Source organism: Mustela lutreola, chromosome 6, assembly GCF_030435805.1.
Source record: "Mustela lutreola isolate mMusLut2 chromosome 6, mMusLut2.pri, whole genome shotgun sequence".
NCBI lineage: Eukaryota > Metazoa > Chordata > Mammalia > Carnivora > Mustelidae > Mustela > Mustela lutreola.
The window spans coordinates 47468184-47494607 of record NC_081295.1 but is presented as its reverse complement, the minus strand read 5'-3'; the positions used below and the strand labels follow the sequence as shown (position 1 = coordinate 47494607).

At 37.9% G+C, this 26424-nt stretch overlaps 1 long non-coding RNA gene across 1 annotated transcript in view; it reads left to right on the top strand.

The window, feature by feature from the left end:
- Positions 1-24673, top strand: part of LOC131833655 (uncharacterized) — a 56652-nt gene extending 31979 nt beyond the window's left edge. The window contains exon 3 of the long non-coding RNA XR_009354563.1: positions 24583-24673. This is a non-coding gene — a long non-coding RNA (uncharacterized LOC131833655). The remainder of the gene's footprint in view (positions 1-24582) is intronic.
- The last annotated feature ends 1751 nt before the right edge of the window (positions 24674-26424 follow it).

Genomic DNA, 26424 nt, shown 5'->3' with positions numbered 1-26424 from the left:
ATGCTCCCTCCCCGCTCTCCTCTGAAACCCTCAGTTTGTTTCCCAGAGTCCAGAGTATCTCATGGTTTGTCTCCCTCTCTGATTTCTTCCCCTTCAGTTTTCCCTGTGGTCCTCCATGATATTCCTTATGTTCCACAAATAAGTGAAACCATATGATAATTGTCTTTCTCTGCTTGATTTATTTCACTTAGTATAATCCCCTCCAGTTTCATCCATGTCACTGCAAATGGTGGATATTCATCCTTTCTGATGGCTGAATAATAATTCCATTGTATGTAAACAGTTATTTCTAATTCAGAATAAAACATACAATAAAACAAAAGGATTCAACATACAAAAAAGGTTTAAGTTGACAGTGTTACATTGGGATCTTGAAGGATAAGTAGGAGGAGTTTGGTGGGGGTTTTTTGCATTTTTTAAAATTTCTTTTCAGCGTAACAGTATTCATTGTTTTTGTACCACACCCAGTGCCCCATGCAATACATGCCCTCCCCAATATCCACAACCTGGAACCTCCAACTTCCCACCCCCTGCCCCTTCAAAACTCTCAGGTTGTTTTTCAGAGTCAATAGTCTCTCGTGGTTCACCTCCCCTTCCAATTTCCCTCAACTCCCTTCTCCTCTCCATCTCCCCATGGCCTCCATGGTATTTGTTATGCTCCACAAATAAGTGAAACCATATGATAATTTACTCTCTCTGCTTGACTGATTTCACTCAGCATAATCTCTTCCAGTCCCGTCCATGTTGCTACAAAATTTGGGTATTCATCCTTTCTGATGGAAACATAATACTCCATAGTGTATATGGACCACATCTTCCTTATCCATTCGTCTTGTGAAGGGCACCTAGGTTCTTTCCATAGTTTGGTGACCGTGGCCATTGCAGCTATAATCATTGGGGTAATCAGATGGCCCTTCTTTTACTACATCTGTATCTTTGGGGTAAATACCCAGGAGTGCAATTGCAGGGTCATAGGGAAGCTCTATTTTTAATTTCTTGAGGAATCTCTACACTGTTCTCCAAAGAGGCTGCACCAACTTGAATTCCCACCAACAGTGTAAGAGGGTTCCCCTTTCTCCACATCCCCTCCAACACATGTTGTTTCCTGTCTTGCTATTCTAACTTTGGCCATTCTAACTGGTTTAAGGTGGTATCTCAATCTGGTTTTAATTTGAATCTCCCTAATGGCTAGTGATGATGAACATTTTTTCATGTGTCTGATAGCCATTTGTATGTCTTCATTGGAGAAGTGTCTGTTCATATTTTCTGCCCATTTTTTGATATGATTATCTGTTTTGTGTGTGTTGAGTTTGAGAAGTTCTTTATAGATCCTGTACTGTCATTTACAACCTTTTATCAGTACTGTCATTTACAAATATCTTCTCCCATTTCATGAGTTGCCTCTTTGTTTTCTTGACTGTTTCCTTTGCTGTGCAGAAGCTTTTGATCTTGATGAAGTCCCAAAAGTTCATTTTCGCTTTTGTTTCCTTTGCCTTTGGAGACATATCTAGAAAGAAGTTGCTGTGGCTGATATCAAAAAGTTTACTGCCTATGTTCTCCTCTAGGATTCTGATGGATTCCTGTCTCACATTGGGGTCTTTTATCCATTTCGAGTTTATCTTTGTGTACAGTGTAAGAGAATGGTCGAGTTTCATTTTTCTAAATATAGCTGTTCAATTTTCCCAGCACCATTTATTGAAGAGACTGTCTTTTTTCCACTGTATATTTTTTCCTCTTTTGTCGAAGATTATTTGACCATAGACTTGAGGGTCCATATCTGGGCTCTCTACTCTGTTCCACTGGTCTATGTGTCTGTTTTCATGCCAGTACCATGCTGTCTTGGTGATCACAGCTTTGTAGTAAAGCTTGAAATCAGGCAACGTGATGCCCCCAGTTTTGTTTTTCTTTTTCAACATTTCCTTAGTGATTCGGGGTCTCATCTGATTCCATACAAATTTTAGGATTATTTGCTCCAGCTCTTTGAAAAATACCAGTGGAATTTTGATCGGAATGGCATTAAAAGTATAGATTGCTCTAGGCTGTATAGACATTTTAACAATGTTTGTTCTTCCAATCCAAGAGCATGGAATGGTCTTCCATCTTTTTGTGTCTTCTTCAATTTCTTTCATGAGTGTTCTATAGTTCCTCGAGTACAGATCCTTTACCTCTTTGGTTAAGTTTATTCCCAGGTATCTTATAGTTCTTGGTGCTACAGTAAATGGAATCAATTCTCTAATTTCTCTTTCTGTATTTTCATTGTTAGTGTATAAGAAAGCCACTGATTTCTGGACATTGACTTTGTATCCTGCCACATTACTGAATTGCTGTATGCGTTCTAGTAGTTTGGGGGTGGAGTCTTTTGGGTTTTCCATATAAAGAATCATGTCATCTGTGAAGAAAGAGAGTTTGACTTCTTCATTGCCTACTTTGATACTTTTTATTTCTCTTTGTTGTCTGATTGCTGTTGCTAGGACTTCTAATACTATGTTGAACAAGAGTGGTGAGAGTGGGCATCCTTGTCGTATTCCTAATCTCAACGGGAAGGACGTAAGCTTTTTCCCATTGAGGATGATATTTGCTGTGGGTCTTTCATAGATAGATTTGATGAAGTTCAGGAATGTTCCCTCTATCCCTATACTTTGAAGCATTTTAATCAGGAACGGATGCTGGATTTTGTCAAATGCTTTTTCTGCATTGATTGAGAGGACCATGTGGTTCTTCTCTCTTCTCTTATTCATTTGTTCTATCACATTCATTGATTTGCGAATGTTGAATCATCCTTGATTCATTACCCAGGGATGAATCCCACCTGGTCATGGTGGATAATCTTTTTAATGTGCTGTTGGATCCTGTTTGCTAGGATCTTGTTGAGAATCTTAGCATCCATATTCATCAGTGATATTGGTCTGACATTCTCCTTTTTGGTAGGGTCTTTGCCTGATTTGGGCATCATGGTAATGCCGGCTTCATAAAAAGAGTCTGGAAGTTTTCCTTCTGCTTCAATTTTTTGAAACAGCTTCAGGAGAATAGGTGCTATTCTTCTTTGAAAGTTTGGTAGAATTCCCCAGGGAATCTGTCAGGTCCTGGGCTCTTGTTTTTTGGGAGGTTTTTGATCACTGCTTCAATCTCATTACTAGATATTGGTCTATTCAGGTTGTCAATTTCTTCCTGGTTCAATTTTGGGAGTTTATAGTTTTCCAGGAATGCATCCATTTCATCTAGGTTGCTTAGCTTACTGGCATATAACTGTTGATAATAACTTCTGATGATTGTTTCTACTTCCTTGGTATTAGTTGTGATCTCTCCCTTTTCATTCATAATTTTATTAATTTGAGATTTCTCTCTTTTCTTTTGGATTAGCATGGCCAATGGTTTATTGATCTTATTGATTCTTTCAAAAAACCAGCTTCTAGTTTCATTGATATGTTCTACTGTATCTATGATTTCTACCTCATTGATCTCTGCTCTAATTTTGGTTATTTTCCTTCTTATGTGTGGACTTGGTTTGATTTGTTGTTTATTCTCCAGATCTTTAAGGTGTAGAGACAGCTGGTGTATTCTGGATTTTTCAATTTTTTTTGAGGGAGGCTTGGATGGCTATGTATTTCCCTCTTAGGACTGCCTTTGCTGTATCCCATAGGTTTTGGACCAAAGTGTCTTCATTCTCATTGGTTTCCATGAATTCTTTAAGTTCTTCACAAAAAATGGGGAAATATTCCAAACAGACCATTTAAAGCCATGGAAGTAGGAAACAAAATGAAAGATTCAGGAAATCACAACTGGCTAAGTATTTCTGAAACAAAGTACTAAAGTAGACAGTAAGCAAAAGGTGAAAGAGAAGGAGATAATTAGTTCACAAAGGACTTCCTGGATCACTCTAGCAGGGAAGGTCTTTCTTAAGGGCAATAAAAAGCCACTAAAAGACTTGGCGCATTTAAATGATAGGTACAACTGGTATTTTGAGGAAAATTATTCTGGCTGCAAAGTGGAGTGGTTATATGAGCTGGAGAAGAAGTGAGAGAGGCAGGGAAATGAACTGAATTAAAGCCATAGCCAAGGAGGTGGGGCAGAGAGGCTTTAGGAGTGAAATTGGTGGGATTTTGGTAACCAATGAGACATTTCAGACCTTCTATAGAGCTAGTCATAGAGAAAGAACCACAAAAAGAAAAACAGGTTTGGGGGAGGGAGGTCCAGTTTGGACCATATTGAATTTGAGATGTTCAAAAGACAAATACACACACCTCTATATCACCTTTTTCTTTTCTAGCCCAAACACATTTAAAAAGTCTAATTTTAGACAATACAAAACCTAATTATCTGATTTATTTTGTTAGTTAAATCTCTCTGTAAGAAAATAAAAGAGGGGTGCCTGGGTGGCTTAGCTGGTTGAGTGTCAGACTCTAATTTCAACTCAGGTCCTGATCTCAGGGTCATGGGATTGAGCCCCATGTCAGGCCCTACACTCAGTTTGTCCCTACCTGTCAGCTCCTCCTCTCTATCTACCTATATCTATCTCTAAAATAAATAAATAAAATCTTTAAAAAAAAATAAAAGAGAACTGTTTTCCTCCAGACTAAAATCAAACCCCTGTGATGCTCTAGGGAATGACAGTTTCTAAAACAAAACCTCCCCTAATGCTATAAAAGGTAATACCCAATCAAAGACCAGTTAATCAAATGCTTTGTCAATAAAAAGTAATTGTATATGTCACACCTGGATCATCAAAGTTTAAGGAATGGGAATGCAAAAGATATGCTTAATAACAAAACTGAACACAACCTCATCTTCCAGGATTCAAAGATTCTTCAAGTAAATGTGGTCTTTGCACCTTACTTAAAACTGTGCATAATGTGCAGAAATGTTTTTGCCTTTGCTGGATAGCCAAGTCAACTATCCTGCTCTGTGTAATGGCTTGCACTTGGTTTGGATAGAAGAATCTGAGGAGTGACAACATCTGTAAAAAGGAAGGGGACAGTAGGCCAAGTTTGCATTCTCTTTTGGCAACATAGGGCCAGACTCATAAGAATGTGGTCAAGACATAATGTAACATTTAACTAATATTTAACATGCCATAGTTGGGAAGGCCACAGAGTTGCTGAAGTGTGTGTCAATAAGCCCTATGAGAAAAACAGACTGTACAAATGTTATTTCCAAAAGTCACACACTGGCAGGGTGACAGACACTAACACATTTGGTTAGCAATAGCCAATCCAAGGTTTTCTTGCATAATTAGTAGATTTGGTACTCTTTAAAAAAGGACATTTTCCATGAAGAACTTGCTTTGAAGGCAGACTTTCACTGCCAGGTCTCCTGGGAGAATCATTTTTTCCAGCTCTCACTTTTGCTATCTCTGACTCATCTCTCAAAGTTTAAGGAAAAACATTCTTATGGGGGGAACATGTTGGGGTCAAGATAGAACTTTTTGAGTGTCTGCAAATATCCACTATTATCAGAGCCTCATGTAAGTTTGTGAAAGCTCAAGTGTGGTGACCCCAGTTTGGGGGTCCATCTTGGTTATAGGGGCAGCTTGACATGCAGCACCAATGGTGTGCCAATAATATTTCATATCATGCACCAATAGTCCCTAAGATCCACAAACCCTGTCATTCTTGGGAGGAAGTAATGATTTACTCTTGAAAGAAGAAATAGGGATAAAGTTCTGGATAATGTAGGGTAGACAGTCAGGAGGAAGAGGAGGAAAGGGAGATCATCCAGATCATCCAGACACTTTGAGAAATGACTAGAAAGTATCAAACAAATTTGGGTGGCCTTCCTAAGCCCCTGCAAAAATAATCCACCCCCCCCGAATTAGCTATGATAGAAACAAATATGGCCCAGAAGAACAAACTTTGGCTGCCTTGGCCTCTTGGATTGTAAAAGCATTTGAGGGAAATAAATTGACCCTTTGATGCTGTAGTGATTAAATATGGAATTATCTTGGACTTCTTGTTGCAACTGGTTCATCTTTCAAATTCTTTCTCATTCCTTATCAGTACCTCAGGTTTAAATTGATCAAATTGTGAGTAGGGGATATATAGGGGCAGATAATGGCAGCTAGTTCTTACCTGGTGTGTTAAATATGACCCACACTCCTAACCAGCGGACTCGGCTTCATACCATAGAGCAGTAAACTCTCAAGATCTTGGTTCAAGCTATCAGTAGCCTCAACTAAGAATGATTCCTTTTACCAAGGTTCAGGGAGATAATTAGAGTTCTCTCTGTCAGGTGAGCTTGGCAGAGACTGGCCAAAAATGTCCCAGCCTTGACATTGACAGTGTAGCCTGCCTCTGCCTCTGGAGGCCCCATCACTAGGGTTCACACAACTTTGGTACTACATAAGTTATATACAAAAAAATAAATAAATAAATAAATTCTTCTTTGAGGTGGGGACGGTGCTGATATTTTCTGATTTTTTTTTTTTTTGTAAGAACAATTCACCATTCTATAAGCAATCTTCTATGGCCCTGGTTTTATCTTAATTACATATATCCATCTTCATTTCGGTTTTTTTTTTTCTTCTCCCAAACCTGGGCAGTAAAGATTTACACATTTAAAGAAACCACATACAGACAGAAACCACATTCTTGGAATGAAACACCCTGAAATAGCATCTACATGTTTCTTTTGATGGATGTTGATGGCTTCCCCAGGTTTAAAATTACTCACAACAATTGGGGCAGCTTTTAGGGGGTTGGGAGACTGCCCACCCTTCTTCTGCAGGATCTGATATGCTTCTGACCTACTGTCTGTGAGCAAGGCAGGGCCCAGGAAATTTTTCTTGGGGTTCTGGTTTACTTCCTACCAAAATATAAAAGATTCTGATATCAAGTTTGTAAGTCATAAGAAAATGCATGTTCTTATTGGAGTCCAGGGATTGGAATGAAAGGCTGTATCCTCTTGAGTTCAATTTTACATATGAAAATTTATAAAATCAAATACATATGGACACACACACACACTTTTATGCTTTTTGTTAGAGTTAAACTTATTCATTCCTCAAAGGCCATTATAAAAAATATCTGATGAACATATTATTCCTATTTAACTAAAAATATAAATTTGAAATCAGAAGGTTCTCTCAGTACACCTCCTCGGGAACAGAGTAGTGACTGCCCAGAAAAAGCTTTTATTGGTAACACTTTAGGGGGCAAAATCCTTGGAGAACCATACCATGGAGGGTTGTAGCAGACAACTACAGGAGCCCCAAAAGGGATAAAATCTCCATATGGCATGGGTTAGAGTAACCCTTTATGCTCCCAAAAGGCTCTGGAAGAATGTACAACTTTGAGCTGTGACATTGCTGCACCTCTGGAGAGATGCCATTTCTAAGTGATGGTCATGGCCCTTCCACAAGAGACAGCCTGTGTCTCCCAGACCACCGCAATTATGCCTCTACTCTCCTGGCCTCTGCCCGCAGCATGGGTCAAGATGCCACTATCCACTTAGAGCACTCTCGTTTACAGTCCCAAGGGGATTGTGAATACTACATATGTGAATTTTGGGGACATGCACTAGGGAAAAAAACCCAGCTTGATTCAGAAATAGTACAACAGTAAAACCCCAATATATAGTCAGTATTTTTCAGGGGTTCTATATAAGTGAATGTTCCAGAAAAACAAAAATAACTTTTTAAATCTCAAATGCTTTTAAATGATTGATTTAATGAAACAAAATCCAAAGTACTATTATGCTCTTCCTTGTCTTCTCAATTTTTGGATATAACTTTACCATTATTAATAAACTGAAATCAAAATTTTCTATTATTAAATATACCTGATTCGGTGCCATATGCATTCTATTTTGGTCTCTTACCCCATCCTCACATAACTTGAGCTTTAGATAAAATGGACTATTCTCTGGTTGCCTTTATATTCATCACTTTTAATACTTCAGCCTTAATTCAGGCATGTTTGTTGAGAACGACTCTAGTTCTTCTCTGGTTCCCATTTCCACAGCTCTTCCCAACTTTCCTGACTTACTGCATTAGGTGGTCCCCTCTGATCCACCTTTTTGCACAATACTGGAAATAATATTTCCCTAATTTAATGTCAATTTTTGAAATTTTTGTTGTGACATTTGCTAGTCTTTTTCATGATTATTTATATACTTATTTATGTGAATATAAGTTGTTGAGATCAACAGGCATATTTTATAGACCTTAGTTTACCCTGTTGTGTTTTAAAACAGTACCTGACATGAACAGATATTTTAAAGCCATTTGCGGAATGCGTTTATAGTAAAGGTCTTGGCTGGCCAAAAATGAAATTTGTTATAGCTGGCAAGTGAAGCTAAGTGAACCTCCCTCCATTCCCAAACCAAATTCCTTTGTCTATTCTACAGTCATTGATCTAAGTAGAGGCTGAGAGTTTCCTTAAAAAAAAAAAAAAAAAAAAATAGTCTAACCCTATCCAGAATTGGAATCCATTTCTTACTTCTAGTGCATGTTCTAGTGCATGGAATAAAACCTGCCTCATGGTAGATGTTCAATAAATAAATAAACCAAATATTGTGACAGAGCCAGGCTTGCTGACTTTTCCTTGGCTAATTTTAATGAAGCATATCACCTCATCTTACAAGAGATTTTAGTCTTCACCTGCAGGAAGAATAAGGATATTGGTGACTGACAAGACTATCAAGGAGGTAAAGCACGGGCCTAGTGTCCACTATGGCCACTGTGTCGCCCTAGCCTGCAGTGGCAGCCACTATATCTTGACTCCTTGGGCTTCAGCTCAGGAGAGATAAAGGCACTTATGGAAGAGTATTCCCAGCTTTTTGGAGAAAAGAGCATCAATGAAGGAGAATCTCAGGCTCCCTCTATTCCTCGAATAGCAGTGGAAACAGGAATGATTCATGTGAATCATGAACCCACAGAAGAATCAGAATATATGGGCATGATTTACAAGAGCAGTTGCTACATAAAAAGACTGCTGTCATTAGCTGGTAAAATTTGGTCTTATCGTTTAAGATGATATTATTTTGCCCAAGGATAGGTAAGGAACCACTTTGGAAATGAATAACTGACTGACTGAAGGAATGAATGAATGATCACACATAATAAAACTGAATTCTTAGAAAACTGTTTCCCTGCCCCCAAATATGTTAAATATTTTACTAAATCCTAATAGGGAAATATTTAAAGTCAACAAGTATCAGAACTAATGGGGACCTTAGCAACCAACCAGTGTGGAGCTCTGATTTGCTGATGAACCTCCAGTCTTATGGCTTGTTGTTGACCTAGTTGGGACCAGTAGCCAGGCCTGCTGAGGCCTGGGACTGGAACTTTCTCTGTACCAGAATAGACACTCCCTAAAGCATGAGGAGGAGGCAGTTTTTCTTGGAGCCAAACTGGGATAAGGAAAGATGTCTATACTAAGAAGAATCAGGCTTTGAGCCCTAATGTTCAGGTCACACTGACCAGTATCAGTGGCTCCTACTAATGAACAAGCCAACTATTTTCCATTCCTATTAAGAGAAAGAACTACATAGTGTATCAAAAATTTGATCTTTTGTTTAATAAAAGCTACCACAAAGACCATACTTCCCTTGAACCATCACATCTCAAAGTAAAATGACTTTGAATTGCTTGAACTCTAAGAGTCATTTATTTCCATGGTTGTTTTTAATTCAGGAGTGGAGGGAAAAGAGGAAAAATTCATGGATAGCAATAGAATAAGGATAAGTGTATCTGGAAACTTTCCTTTAGCAGCTAAAATTCTGCTTAGAAACGTGTGTGTGTGTGTGTGTGTGTGTGTGTGGTTTGTGTGTTCAATTACAAAGTCTTTTTAGTTGTAATGATAGCCTTTCATCCATTCAGCAAATATTTATTAAGAACCAACATCTTGTCAAGAATTATGCTAGAGATAGAAAAATCACAAGGACCTAAGAGCCAAGTGCAGACCACATGGACAACTTACCTAAGGAACTGAGTCCTAAGTATTCTCAGCTTTTTGGAGAAAAGAGCAGACAATAGTTTTTAACTCCATGAGGCCTGGGAATAAGGACACTGCAGACTGGGGCAAAAGAGAACATAGTGTTCTTGGAATAGAAAGCTGTCCATGGAGCCTGGATTACTGAGTGGGGAAAAGCGTGCAGTAACAAAGGAGGCTGATGAGAAGGAAAGATCATCTTAGGGGTTTGAGCTGTGTCTCACAGGTGATGGGGAGCTATGAGAAATATTGAGGAAGTGTTACATGATCTGATTCATTTTTAAGAAGTCAATCTTAAATGGCCTTTAAATATAAGAGAATAAGCTCTGTTTAATTTAGAGATACTGCTTATTACCTATTGGATTAACAAAAACCAAAAATTTTACATAGGGCAGAGAAACAGGCCCTTACCCATATTTTTGGCAAGAGTAATAACAACTTGACTACACACACTAAAATTACAAGTGCACATACCTTTGACCCAACAATTCCAACTCTCAAAATCTATCCTGCAATTACTCTCATGCCAGTATAAAGTGACATGTGTAGGACTTCCTTCATTGTAGCACTGTTTGTTATAGCAAAATATCAAAAATTATTAAATGTCCATTAAAAGCTGACTGGCTAACTACATTTTATTATCTTCACATTATGGACACTTTGCACTTTAAAAGGATAAATAACTTCTTTATATGGAAAGGTTACCTAGATACATTGTATATTTTAAAAGACAAACACAAAACAGTGTGTAAGGCATGGCATCTATATGTAAATAGGAAAGACATATTAATATATTTTGTTGTATATGTATAGAATATCTATGGAATAACGTTAAAAAAAAAACAATCCTCACCATGATTGTGTGGAAGGAAACTGAGTGGCTGGAAGACAGAGTTGGGAGGGATGCAATCATTTGTGATCTTTGCCCAAAGAGTTTTCATAGAGTGATGTGGGCAGAACCCAAACCACAGATGAGGACTGGATAGATGAGGGGTGATGGATATATAAGACCACTTTCAAGAAGACTGGTTGTGGAGCGGCTGAGACCAACAAGTCAGGGTTCAGGGTGGGACTAGGAGAGCAATATCAGACCAAGAAATGTCTCTCTTGGACTAGAAAAACAGACTTGAGGTTGTTTTCAAATGCAGACACAGAGACCAAAAGGTGAAAAATATAGAATAAAGAAGGAGACATTGATGATATGAGGCAAGTGAAGAGACAAAAATATAATGAATTTCCAAACAAGATTTAAAACCACAAGTCCAAGGACAACACATTTTTTTCAACTTTTTTCATTCTTTTCTTTTGCTTTCTACTCTCTATGGTCTTTAGAATGGTTGTTTGTACCAAAAAAGACTCACTAAGTGTTTATTTACCATCCAATGTCATGGCGCCCAAACTTGTGTCTTATAATGTTTCTTTTCACTGAACATGGCTGCCACATGGCACATCCAAGAAGATACTCTATAGCCAACAGTATATGCATGTATTAAAGCAAAATCAAAGTGACATGCACCCACTTTAGAAAGTATAGGCAGGAATCCTACCAACCCTACATCCCTACCTGTCTCTGGAAGAATGAAGAACACTGCTCTTCCCTCCATCTCCCTGGCCTCCACTGTCAATCCTGCATAGAGCTCCTAGCTCTGTGTGGGTCCTCCACCACAGGCTGTTTTCAGCAGGTCCAGACCCACATTCAGTGTACAAGTCAGGATAAAGCTCCACAAATTCCTTGCTAAGTTTTTAGTGTTTTCTATACCCCAGCCTTCCAACTCCCCCTTCCTGACTTTTTTCAAAGTGAAAAATTTGACTTATACTCCCCCTAGTGACAGCCCCAGGAATGCCTTTCAGTGACCTAAAGCATCTCAGGCTGGCATTGCTTTCTGTGATTGGAAAGAAATATTCAGCAAACTGAATAGTGAGAAACAATAGATAGGAGAATGACTTTCAGTCACGGTGTAATGAATACATTGTGAAATCTTCCTTGTTCTGTGAAGAGGAAAGTATTAGAAGCAGAAAGGCTCTGGATATGCAAAAAGTAGAGGAGAGAAACATGGAATATGCTGGATGTACCCAGTCTGTTTTTTATCACTGCCACACACAGGCTCAATGGAAGAAGACAGAAATCATAAGGCTTAGGGCAGTGAGGACATACAGCCTGTAGAAAAGACAGCTTAAGAAGACAGTGATAGCAGTGATTAAATATGTGCAGGCTGACATGTGGAAAATTAAACTTTCTTGTTCATAACAACTCAAATTAGTGGCCCTCAAACATTTAAGGGTCAGTTTGAGAACTTGTCAGTCTATGAACTTTCTCTCCAGAAAAGCATACTTTCATAATTCACAAAGAATCATAGGGAAAAATTAATGGCTAATAAACATAGAGACAGGTGTTAAGTCTATTTAAAAGTCTGGGCAAAAATATCCGGGATATACTATTTTTTACCTGTCAATTTGGAAAAGATCAAATAATTCAATAATGCAAAGTGTTGTCCAAAGTGTTGAGAAACAGGCATTCTTACACTATTGATTTATTATAAACTGGCACCATCTTTTTTGGAAGATGCTCTATGTGTTAAGTATCTCCCCATGCTATAATTACAGTTCCCATCTTTATGCCTATGGTTCTCTAATTTATATCACCGATGCAGTTCAGGCATCTCTTTGAGCTTTAAATATGAATAATGAATTGGCTTCACTTGACTGTCTCAAGGTTCTGCAAACCCAATATGTGCAAAGCAGGATTAAAAACTCCCACAAACATGGTCCCCTGGTACTGTTCCCTGCTGCTCTTTAACACCCCCATCCACTTAGTTGTATTAGTCAGAAATCCCAGAGGCACCATTGACATTTTCTGCAACTACTTCGGCCTACTTGCCATGTCACCACACCACTTTAAGCCTTCATCATGTCTCACCTGGAATAACTGTAATAATCTAACCTGTGTCCTGACACCTACTTTGTTCCTCTGATGGCTACAGTCAGAGTAATCCTTTCAAACCTTAAATCTAATTATGATAATCCCCTTGCTTAAAGTCCTGCAACTGCTTTTAAGATAAAGCAATCTACATTTACAGAATCCTAAATGTAGCCTGGAGACTCTATAATGTCTCACTTCTTATTACATTTCTAGGTCCCTTTACCCCATACGCTCCTTTATTTCCGCACTCCTGCACTCTGACACACTCCAGCCCTCTGACTTCTTTCTCTTTCTTTAAAACTCCTTTTTTCTCCTTTATTATATGTGCTTCTTCTATCTCAAATGATGTTCTCCTCTCTTCACCTAGTTAAGTTTTACTCAGGATATAATCTCAATCTCTAAAGAAGTCATCCCTGTCACCCCTGCTCAGCTCAGTTTTCTTTTGTTATTTTGTATGTAAGAGCATAGAACTTTGTGGGTTTTTTTATGGCACTTATAACAATTTGTAATTATGCTCTAATCTATGTGATTATTTTAGTTCTATCTTTTCCTGCAACTAGACTGTAATCTTTACAACAGCAGAACCCTTGTCTTTCCCAAAGTGTGTTAGTGTGTCTTGAAATAGCAAGACATTGTGTGTGTTTTGGCACTGTGTGTGAGTGTGCATTTGAAAATGTGAGGAAGAAAAGATGCAACAATGTTAACAGTGGTTATTTCTAGGTGATGGCCTTATGCATGATTTTTGTCCTATTTTATTTTTCTGTTTTTTAGTATACTTTATACAATGGGCATGCATTTATTTATAACCAGACAAAAATCAGTATTGTATTATTAAAGGCCTAATCAACTGAATTTCAGAGGAAATGCCAAATATGAGTAGATCATAAAAGATTACCAGAAAAAGTATGGAAAACTAACAGCATAAAAGGGAGTCTAAAGGGGCACCTGGGTGGCTCAGTGGGTTAAGCCACTGCTTTCAGCTCAGGTCATGATCCCGGGGTCCTCGGATCGAGCCCCGCATCGGGCTCTCTGCTCAGCAGGGAGCCTGCTTCCCCCTCTCTCTCTGTCTGCCTCTCTGCCTACTTGTGATCTCTGCCTGTCAAATAAATAAATAAAATCTTTAAAAAAAAAGAAAAGGGAGTCTAAAATGAAATTGTTAAAAAAAAAACTAACTTTGGGGTAAGCAACAGAACAAAAGAGGTTGTTGTTATTTTTTTTTTAATCTGAATTAGCATCCTCAGAGACATTTGAAGAATGCTACTTTTATCATAAAAAACGGCTATGAAAAAAGAGGGCAATCAGAGAACAAGAACAAGATTGATATAATTAAAAATATATTTGCAAAAAGTAAGTGAATAAGCTTCATGATAAAATATACACAGCTGAAGTTCGTGAGCTAAAAGATAAATCAAGTCAGTCTCTCAAAACAGGAAATTTAAAGTGCTGGAGACTATGAAACAATTGTTAAAAGACATGGCAGGTAATCTAGGTGGTTCAATCTATGTAGAAGGTTAAAAACAGAAATAGTAGAATAAAATTTATCTGAGCTAGAGACAAAAGGGATTTTAAAACTGAGTTCTAGAATGTACCTATGTTTAGAAATCAAAGACATAAGAAGAAAAGAATGAAGAAAACTGAGAGGTAGTAATAGGCAGAAAATCATGGGAGTATCATGTGCCAGAAGCCAAGGGGAAAACATGCTTCAAGAAGAAGAGGATAATCAAAACTGCTGACGGGACACATAAGATGATCACTGGATTTAGCAACATGAGTGTAGATAGTGACCTGGACACAAGTGGTTTCTGTAGAACCATGGGAAGAAATTGGAGACAGTGAGCGAATATAAGTAAGGCTTTAGATTTTTCTTACTATAAAAGGAAGAAAGAAGTGAAAGATAACTGGAGGGGAAAGTAAGGTCAAGAAACAATTCGTTATGAAAAATAACAGCGTCTTTGAAGGTTAATGGAAAATCCAGTAGCGAGCAGGAACTTAAACTTGATGAAGCAGGAATGAAAGGGGGAATAACCGGAGCCATGTCCTTGCACAGACAAAAGGAGATGGGATGCAAGGCCGAAAGAGAGAAGCTGGGCTTGGCAAGGAGCTTGGAGAGTTTAGTTGAGAGCAGCAACAAGAACTACTTCAGGAGATGCGGGGTGAGCAAACGAGGTCCCGGGAGCCTGTGGAAGTGAGAGTCTTCTCTTTCCACAAAGCCTTTGACTTAACAATAAGGACAGAAGAATGGAAAAGAGAAAACAGTAGCATCTACGTGTGACTCAGAGAAGACCAGAGATAGCAAGAAAATCCACTTCGCCTTGATGCTTACAATAATCTCCTTCAATGAACTCAACTGGGACAGCAGTTGTTTGTGTAAAAACTCACTTTTCCTTTTCTGTGGGTTTAAGCACATGACTTGCTTCTATAGTGATACTATTACTATGGAATATTACTATACACAGAGGTTATAGGTATGTGTATTTTTTAAATGTCATTCAGTAGTCTCAACATTTAGAAACCATATACAAAACCTGAAGCCAAATATAATTAAAGAGCATAATGAAACTATTATAAACCTTGATAATATAAAGACAATATGATAAATAGAATCAGGGCAAGGGAATGAGGTAGATGTAAAGTATGCTAAAACTCTCATTTCTGTGTAGAGTTAATAGATGCTGTGTAGAATTTATATATCAAAGGGGCGCCTGGGTGGCTCAGTGGGTTAAGCCGCTGCCTTGGGCTCAGGTCATGATCTCGAGTTCCTGGGATAGAGTCCCACATCGGGCTCTCTGCTCAGCAGGGAGCCTGCTTCCCTCTCTCTCTCTCTCTGCCTGCCTCTCTGTCTACTTGTGATTTCTCTCTGTTAAATAAATAAATAAAATCTTAAAAAAAAAATTTAGCCCTTAAGGCAACTACCAGAAAAAAAAAACCTGAAAATAATAATATAACACACTTAGGAAACAGAAGGAAAGATAGAAGTTGGTTAAAGTTCTTTAAATTCCTCATCTTATAAATCACTGGGTTAATATATCTATATACTCTAGCTTCATAAATCAAGAAATTAAAGTGTAGTTTAAAATTATATTGGTCAATTCCCAAAAAAGTGAAGAGCAATGTGACTACTTCTATAGTATCATTAATTGGAGAGGAGATAGTAAGGAAGACTTACTTCTCATACATTTCAGTATCATTCGATTTACCTGTGCATTAGTACACATGGATTATTTTCAAGATGTTAAAAAGATTAAGTAATTTCAGGAGCCCTGAATGCTATTTTTAAATCAAGTAGGACCTCCAAAAGATTATATAACTAAATATTGGTGAAATCTAGCTCCTTTCAGACTTGACTCCACCAAGTACTAACATTAATGTGCTAGCTTTCATCAAAGGGTTGCTTTGAAAAGTAATCATTAAAAAATATTTCCTGTTTATTTTAAAGCTGTTGTTGAGGTCATTGTTTATCATATGATGTAACATTCACTCTAGAGACTTTCAAGTTAGTGTCTTTTAATTTCAGTGCTAAATAAAACTAAATAAAACTTTGCTTCTGCTGAAAGTCTGTCTTACTTTTGTTGGTTGTTGGTTTTGTTCACCTTTTTGACCAACAATAAGACTGGAAGCCTTATCCCAACAATTGTGTTACTCTGTATAGGTGGCATATTTGTATTTTCCTTCTCCTTGGTTGTTTTCTGTTTATATTTTATCTTTTAATTTTACCTATTTGGAACTGTATGATGTAACATCATTTGTAAATTGAGGTAGGGCAAAATAAGTAAAGTTTGTTACATAATAAAATATACTGTGTTTGACCATTAATCAAATGCCGTAGTCCTTCTACTTTCCCAAACTGCCAAATCATACACGAGAGGTTTCCATCACCCTAGAGGTTCCACTGGCTAAATTTAGGTGCAATTTTACGAAGTACAGACCAGTATGTCTTCAAAGTTTTTCAAATAAACTGGACAAAATTTTCAAACACACATACAGAGAGAAAGCTTAAATACAATGAATCTAAATACCAAATATAAAAGAACATTTCCAAGTAGTCAGAGCCATTCAAAGATGGGAATGGACTACCCTATCTTCAGCAATATGTCCTCTCCTAGGACTCCATATTTCTTTCTGCTGGAGTAAGGGAAACACATGTTTAGGTTCCCCACACCAGGAACACTGTCCAGTATTCTCACCTCTGATGATCTCAGTGTTGGAAAACATCACTGGATTATATATTCAGGATAGGAGACTTGATGTCTAAATCTCTGCCTTGTCCTTTCCCTATCCCTGAATCGAAGACAAGTATTAGTTTCATTGGCCATTGGCTCAGTCAGTCTGAGTCACCATGAAGGAATGTCGACTTCACCTGTAGCCTTGGTCCCTTTGGAGACAGTTTAGTTTTTGGCCTCCTCCCATTAAATGAATTAGTAAGAAGATGACTGCAACGGACAAAAGTACTAACTCAGCAGCCTTAAATGTAGTTTGGGAAGCTACAATGTAAGCATATACAACATTAAAATTGCCACTCCATGAGCTCACCTCATTGTCAGATTCAGCTACAGAGCCAACACCAATGCTGGGGTGCCTGGATGTCTCAGTCAGTTAAGCAACTGACTCTTGATCTAAGCTCAGGTCTTGATCTTAGGGTTGAGAGTTCAAGCCCACATTGGGCTCCTATCTAAAGAAAAAGAAAACCTAATACAGAATCCAGCTACTTTGTAAGCAAGTCATGGTAATCATCTAATACTTATAACCATGGGAACAATTTGTAATCATCTATTTTCATACATTGCTGAATCATATACAGTACCCATTTTTCCATTATTTTAGGGATTAAGCAGACATGGTTACTCAGCATTACAAACCAGAATCTTTTCTGAGGTTTTGATGAGTTGGGAAATACTCAGGGAACAAATTTCAGAGGACTTGAATCATTTAAAGAATTATGCAGAGCAATACCATATAAGGTCATATAACAGAGAGTGCCTGGATCACCACTGACTTTAATTCTCTGAGGGTAGAAACTTTAAAGACTCATTCAAACCAAAAGGGGCTTCAGTGTCTGATGTCCATAATATCTCCTCAGAGCTCAAATTGCAACCCTGTCCTTGGGTAGAAGTGAAAGAGCCAAGGAAAGAAGACAAGTTCTGGGTTAAAAATGAAATGAAGGAGGGAAACTCAGGACTTAACAACACCTACATTGTCACCTAAACCAGACACATCTAGATCTGTGTTCAGATCGCATCAAAAAACGGTCTGCAAAATTTCATCCCTTTCCATGATTTAGCTATTTTGTAACTTTTTCTTAGTTCTATGTAGAATTGTCATGGTAAAACACTAAAAAATTATAGATATTACACAAATGATAAATTAGAGGGTGAGTCTCCACTTTACAAAAGGATTATTGGCTTCACAAAAGAAAAAGTCGTAGCATTTTAAAAATGACTACCTCCCATTTTAGACCTAAAATATATCATTTCGATTTAGTCAAGATCCCAACAGAAAACACCACACTCAAACCAGGATCATTTATTATGCAAAATCTCTGTAGCTCAAGCTCAGCTCATTATTACCTAAAGTCTTGACCTAAAATACGCTCAGTGTTATGCTAGATGCTGGAAGAGATTCAGAAGTATACAATATTCCTTTCTTTAACTCCCTTAAAGTTTAATGAAGCTTAAAGTTTTGTTAGAAGGACAAGACATATGTATATGAAGTAGTAATAACCACTATAAACAGAACTTGTTTTAAATTTTGTGGTGTGTTTTGCAAAAGCTGTGGAAGACTGCAGAAGCTATGATGGCTAAAATGATCTAGGGAGACTTCATGGAAAAAATAAGAAGTGTATAACCAGAATGGGACAATTTCTCCAGCTAAAGAGAAGAAATGGAAGTAACACAAAATGGGAACAGGTATATATGCTAACAAGATAGTCTGCAGACTGAGAAAATAAGTTCCGGAATACGAGGGAGATCCTCAATACTAGTGCTTCTTTTAAATGATGGGCCATATTTTATATCTAAGCCCTATTTTAGATCCAAAAAGATCCAAGCAATGTGAGATGATAATCCATGCCACCTCTACTCACTCACATAGACCTCCCTCCAATAGTTCTGAAGACAGATGGATGAAGTTAGAAAGTTAGAAGGAAGTTAACTGATAGATCCTATAAGACTACAGCTGCTGACTAGACATGCAAAAAGAAGCCTCCCATTTCACCAGTTACATAATTGTCTCCCTTTTCTCCACTAGCAACCAAATCAACCCTGATGGCAGGTCACAGCAAGTTTCCTGGCTATGGTTCACAAAGATTAACTTCTGATTGTGTATGAGTTGAAGAGATACTACGTTTGAAAATGAAAAAATATGTTTTTCCCTTACCTATGATATCAATTTAATGCTTGTTTGTTTGTCCAAAATACCATTTCTTGCTAGGTGAAGTGAGTCCTTACTGGGTGGCTCAGTCATTAAGTTTCTGCCTTCCACTTAGGTCAGGATCCCGGAGTCCTGGGATCAAGGCCCACGTCAGGCCACCTGCTCGGCGGGGAACTGCTTCTCCCTCTCCCACTCCCCCTGCTTGTGTCCCCCACCCCCCGTCAGATAAATAAGTAAATAAGAAATAAGAAACATCACATCATCAAAACTGTCCCACTAAAGTGCCCTGAGGCTTCCCTGCCCTGTAGATAAAAATCTTAAAAGAACATTTTGACCTGGAAATCAGGAATATACAAGCCAAACCTGCATGTGGACAAATAGTAGGGTGATAATGTAACTTAGTCTCCATCTTTCCTTTCTCCTCCCTTTCCTTACTCACACTCCTATTTTTTTTAAGTGGCTGTTCCATTGCCAGTAAAATCAAGGATGATGGAGAAATCTCTTTGGGGGTATTCCCAGTTACTGACCTCACTGAAAAGGAGTGGGTGGGAATCCCACAAAATGCTGAAAGGAGCCCATAATCCTAAAGGAATTCTGTTCTCCCCAAAGCAAAAGTTTGCATGACTCACCAGGGTAAAGTCGAAACCGCCATCTTTCTTTCCATAGCTGATGTAGTCACAAAGAAAACTGATTGGAACTACGCTCCAGGATAGGATAGAAAGTTTGATGTTTTATGTACCAAGATAAGATCTTGAAAATTGATGAATTCGTATGCTTTCTTCCTATCCTGAGATCTCTGTTTTTGATTCCTGTAGTTCTCAGCCTGGCTATACCAAACAATCATCTGGGAAGCTTTTCAAAAATGCTGACCTCTCTACACATTCACACACAAAAACACCCCAAACCTTCTTTCAGGGTTTGTTCTTAATCCTTGATTTTCTATGGTTTGAAAATGAGATGCCTATGTGTAGTTTTTTGGCATTTATCCTTGCTTGGTGTTCTCTTAGATCTGTGGTTTGGTGTCTGACAATAACTTAGGGAATTTTCACTCATTATTGTTTGAAATATTTCTTTTGCTCTTTTGTCTCTTCTGATGGTATTGCCGTTACATGTATGTTATACCTTTTGTAGTTCTATCATCCTTGGATATCCTGTTCTAGTTTTTTTTTTTTTTTCAGTTTTTATTCTCTTTGCTTTTTGGTTTTTATGGACTTTATTAATCTATTGTCCAGTCTACTAAGCCCATCAAAACCATTCTTCATTTCTATTACAGTATTTTGCTTTATTTTGTTTTTATCTCTAGAAACTTAGGGGGTTCTTGCTTAAAATTTGCATCTCTCTACTTACATTGCCTGTCTGTTCTGGCATGCAGTCTGTCCATTAGACACCTTAGCATATTATTAGCATATTAAATAAAATTAGCATATTAATCATAGCTGTTTTAAATTCCTGGTCTGACATATTTCTATGACGTTGGACATTTTTCTCATGTTCCCTTCCAGCCAATCACCACATTCCATAAGCAACAAGTTGTGACTTAAATCGTATGGCACATACTCTTGTATATGATTGCTTATGCTCAAAATAATGTTTTTGAGATCCATTCATGTTAGTGCATATAGAAGTCATTCATTCCCTTTCCTTTTTAATATACAATTTGCTGACAGTCACTGCATTTGTTGTTATGCAACCACCACCTCAATGTAGTTCCAAAATAAGTTTTATTACCTCAAAAGAAAGCTCCATATCCATTAAACATTATACCCCATTCTCTTCTTCTTCCATCCCCTGGCAATCACCAGTCTGCTTCTGTCTGTATGGATTTACGAATTTCATATAAATGGAATAATATAGTATATGACTTTTCACGTCTGCCTTATTTCTCCTAGCATAATGTTTTCCAGATGCATCAGCATTGTTGTATGTATCAGTACTTCCTTCTTCTATGGTTGACTAAATTCCATTGTATGCAAACACCACATTTTGTTTATTCATTCAGTGGTTGATGGACATTGTTTCTACCTTTTGGCTATTGTGAAGAGTGCTGCTATGAACATTCATGTACAAGTATTTAAGTATCTATATTCAGTTCTGTTGGGAAATATCTAGATGTGGAATTGTTAAGGTAATTCTATGTTTAACTTTTTGAGGAATTTCCAAACTGCTTTCCACAGAGGCTGCACCATTCTACATTCATACCAACAACATACAAGTATTCCAGTTCTCCACATCTTCACCAACAGTATTCATTCCCACTTATTCCTGTGAGTGTTCCATTGCATAAATATACCACAATTTGTTTATTCCTTTTCTAATTGATCAACATTTAGGATATATGGGTATTATGAATAAAAATACTCTGGACTTCCTTGTATAAGTCTTTTTGTGAGCAAATATTTTCATCTCTTTTTGGTAAATACGTAGCAGTGGATTTGCTGACTCATAGGATAGGCATATGTATGTATAACTTCATAAAAAATTTCCCAACAGTTTTCTGAAATTGTTATTCCATTTTACAGCTCTGTCAGGAGTCTATGATAGTTCTCAATTCTTTATATTATGGCCAACATTTAATGTTGTCAATCTTTTTAATTTTGGTCATTCTAGTTGGTGTAGAATGTTATCTGTGGTATCTCATTGTGGCTTTAAAATTCATTTCCCCAAACACAAACAATGTTGAGCACCTATTCTTCTGCATATTGGTCATTTGTATATCTTACTTTGTAAAGTGTATAAGTTTAAGTTTCATCCATTTTTCATGAGTTGTTTGACTTTTTTTATTGATTTGTAAGAGTTCTTTATATTTAATTATTTTTGAATATGCATTTCATAAATGTGTTTTTCGGATCTGTGGATTGCCTTTTCATTTTCTTAATGGTGTCTTTTGACGTTCAGAAGTTTTCTATTTTGATCTTCAAATTTTTTTTTCTTTATAATTTGTGCCTTCTCTGTCCTAAGAAATTTATACCTACCGCAATTTTGTGAAAATATTCTCATGTTTTTAGAAACTTTTTTAAAATTTAACTTTTTTTTTTTGCTATTTTTTTTAAATTTTCTATAAAAGGTTTAATTGCTTCCTCTGAATTTCAGTGCTACCTTCATGTTGCTGTGAGTGCTGTGAAGTGTGTAAACCTGGTGATTCACAGACCTGTACCCCTGGGGATAAAATTTAACTTTTTATTTAAATCTATGATACTTATCGAATTGATTTTTGATTATTTTATGGAATGGTGTCAATAGAGTTTTTCCATAAAATTAGACATTTATTCTAGCACCATCTGTTGAAATGGTCCACTAAGTTATTGATTTCTCTAATTCCTTCTTGCTCTCTTGGGATTTCAGGAGCAATTGTACCATATGCTAGGAATGGGCAATAAACCCACAGTATCTTCAAGGTATTCCTGTATCTCCTTCTAGATGGCAGAGTGTGTGTGTGTGTGTGTTTTCAAATGTCCTTGACAATGTTGGTGCCTATAAGCTCCTAGCTTCTCTGTCCTATCCAGCCTTTTCCTGACCCCTCTGAGGCCAAGACTGGTAATATAACAGTAGGCACAGTTCCCACCAACTGGTGGGATCTGGAACTCATCTCATTACTGTGGTTATGTGATAGCCAAGATGAGCCTTGGCCTCCTGTGAGTATATGGAGTTACAGCCTTCCCAAGTCCCACTGGGTTTACACAATCCACAGGACTGGGCAGTTGGACTGCCTGAGTTTTCTGATAGGTTTTTGTTCTCCATCCAACCTTGGGAATGCTGTTCCACTGAAACTCCTCAGTGAGGTCCCAATAGTCAGCTAGCTCTTGCCAGTGTTTCCCTTCCTACGGGACTCTAAATTGGATCCTCAGCCCTTGGCTGCTGTGCCCATCTGCCCAAAAGCATTCCCCGGAAATTTCAAGCATAGCAATCCACCATCAAGATCAAACTCCCCCGGGGTGCGAAAATCACCAGGCATTGTCGACACTGGATTTGGGTCACTTTCATCAGCAATCAAGCCTAGAATGGTTTCCCCCACCTTTGAAGTACCCTGGTCCCAGGAGCTCCTCTTCCCACCATTCCACCTCAGTCAACTCAACATCTGGTTTACTGCATATTTACATGTTCAGCTGTTTTGAACCACTTCTTTTCTTCTTTTGCTTAAAACTAATTACCCTTTACTGAGCACTGAGTTTTTTAAACTGCAGTAGGGGGTGACAAGATTTTAATTAATTTACTTACCAATGTTTCAAAACAATGAAAACTTACTTTTCTGCCCACCCTTTCCTATGGTTGGCTCAGTACCCCTTGCTGTGAATTAACTCTCACATTATAGCCCATTCGTCCTTATCAGAAGGAAAAAGAAAAGAATGGAGAAATAACCAAAGGAAATTTATTTATATCATGTGTACTCCTTTCAGGGTGGAGAGGGTAAGATGAGCAGTATCCTTTAATCCACTGATGTCAAGATGTCTGCCTTTCTTTTTTTTTATGTGTGTTTTCATTTGATCTAAACAAGTGTGCTGGGCTACATCTTGTTGCTTTCATATATCAGACAACAACCCCTCTGTAGTAACAAGGTGGAGAAGCCTACAGTTCTACTTTGCCCAAAGTGACACATATAGGAGATTATTTTTATTTTTTTATTTTTTATTTTTTTTTAATTTTATTTATTTGACAGAGAGAAATCACAAGTAGGCAGAGAGGCAGGCAGGGGTGGGGAGGTGGGGACAGGCTCCCCGCGGAGCAGAGAGCTCAACTCGGGGCTCGATCCCCGGACCCTGGGATCATGACCTGAGCTGAAGGCAGAGGCTTTAACCCACTGAGCCACCCAGGCACCCCTAGGAGATTATTTTTAAAATGGAAAGGCATAGTTGCCTAATAAATAATCCTGGGCAAGTTTAAGTGGCAGGCTTGTCTTTCAAAGAAGGAAAATCATCAAAAATATATTTTATGACATGCTGAGCCATTATTCCCTAATGTCACATTTTTTTTTTCTCAAAGACAACAGTATTTTTGATATCATGTAGCTAATGAGCACACAGTATTGGAGGGCAATGAAGGAATTGTGCACATTGTCTCAATTTCAGCTGCCACCTCCCAGTTTGAAGGAAGCCATGTATCAAGCTAAAAACAAAACACATTTCATAGGCTGAGAAGAAGACTGGGTACAAAGCAGGAGAAGAAATGGAGCCTTAATCACCTTGGGTTTTGCTATTATATGTAATAATTAAGGTAGAAGAGTAAAATTCAGAAGACAAAATAAAATTCATAAAGGCAATTCTCCTTTATATACAAGCCAGACCCTACATATAAAAAGAGTGTAAAAAAAAAAAAAAAAAGAGTGTGTAACTAATCAGTTGAATTGAACATGATTATGTATTCCTGTTTTTCTAGCAGTTTACAGTGCTGTCAAATTCCTACCATAGGAGATGGAACAGAGGAGCAAACAAAGCAAACCCAGCCCCTCCAGCACTGGGCAGGGTGAGGTGAACCCATTGGGGATGCTGGTAACCATGAGGGCAGAGTCCTTTTCTACTATCTGATAGGCCAGCTGCTGCTCAGCCCCAGCCTAGCAAGGCCATATGGGAATGCCACCCCAGTGTTGACAGATACTCCAAGGCTTTTCAAGAGAAGTCAGAAATCTGGGTATTTATGAGAATTCTCTAGATTTCTAAATATTGGCAATTGGCTTAAAGAATTTTCAAGCCCCCAGTAAACCCAACAGTAAACATGTGCACACCAGATGCTACTTTCAGACTTCTGGTTTGTGTGCTGTGTTCTAGAGCATGGGAAAGAGTGGGGAGGAAGAGGCATATGTCAGGCTGGGTGAAGTCCTGCAGAGGTGAGATGAGCACAGCCCTTTAACAAAATCATATGTGTTTAATATTTTATTTATTTTTTAAAGATTTTTTTTTTTTTTTATTTTTTATATACATATATTTTTATCCCCAGGTCTGTGAATCACCAGGTTTACACACTTCACAGCACTCACCAAATCACATACCCTCCCCAATGTCCATAATCCCACCCCCTTCTCCCCAACCCCCTCCCCCCGGCAACCCTCAGTTTGTTTTGTGAGATTAAGAGTCACTTATGGTTTGTCTCCCTCCCAATCCCATCTTGTTTCATTTATTCTTCTACCCACTTAAGCCTCCATGTTGCATCACCACTTCCTCATATCAGGGAGATCATATGATAGTTGTCTTTCTCTGCTTGACTTAAAGATTTTATTTATTTATTTGTCAAAGAGAGAAAAAGCAAGCACAAGCAGGGAGAGTGGCAGAGGCAGAGGGAGAAGCAGACTCCCTGCTGAGCAAGGAGCTGATCCAGGTGGGACTCCATCCCAAGACCCTGGAATCATAACCTAAGCCTGGGAACTGACTGAGCCACCCAGGTGTCCTATTTAATATTTTAAATTTAATATATTATATATATATATATATATATATATATATATAAATGTTTAAGCCTTTTGTATCAATGAATATATATATACATATATATATATATATATATATATATACCCATATATATTTATAGAAATGGTCTTTCATTCATTATTTATCTATGTATACAACATCATTCACATTGCCTTGCATATACAAGGGAGCTGTTAAATGTTTGTTCAAAATGTACTTATTGAATACCAATACATGCCAAGAACTGTTCTAGGATCCTGAGACAAATTAGTGAACATAGCAGACAAAGATTCTAATTCTCAGGAGGGGTCAGTTTCAAGGGGTGGGCAGTCAGGTAATCAATGAACATAATAAGTCGATTATATTTTGTGGTAGGAGGTAGGAAGTGCTACAAAAAATGAAAGTAAAGTAGGTGAAGGGGGCTAGGATTACTGGGAGTGGTACAGCTTGCTGAGATTATGCTGAGTGAAATAAGTCAAGCAGAGAGAGTCGATTATCATATGGTTTCGCTTATTTGTGGAGCATAAAAAATAAAACAGAGGACAGGGGGAGATGGAGAGAAGGGAGTTGGGGAAAATTGGAGGGGGACATGAACCATGAGAGACTGTGGACTCTGAAAAACAATCTGAGGGTTTGGGAGGAGCGGGAGGTGGGAGGTTGGGTGAGCCTGGTGGTGGGTATTATGGAGGGCACATATTGCATGGAGCATTGGGTGTGGTGCATAAACAATGAATTCTGGAACACTGAAAAGAAATTTTAAAAATGAATAAAAATTTTAAAAATATATATTAAATTGGTTAAATTTCTTTTTATTCTA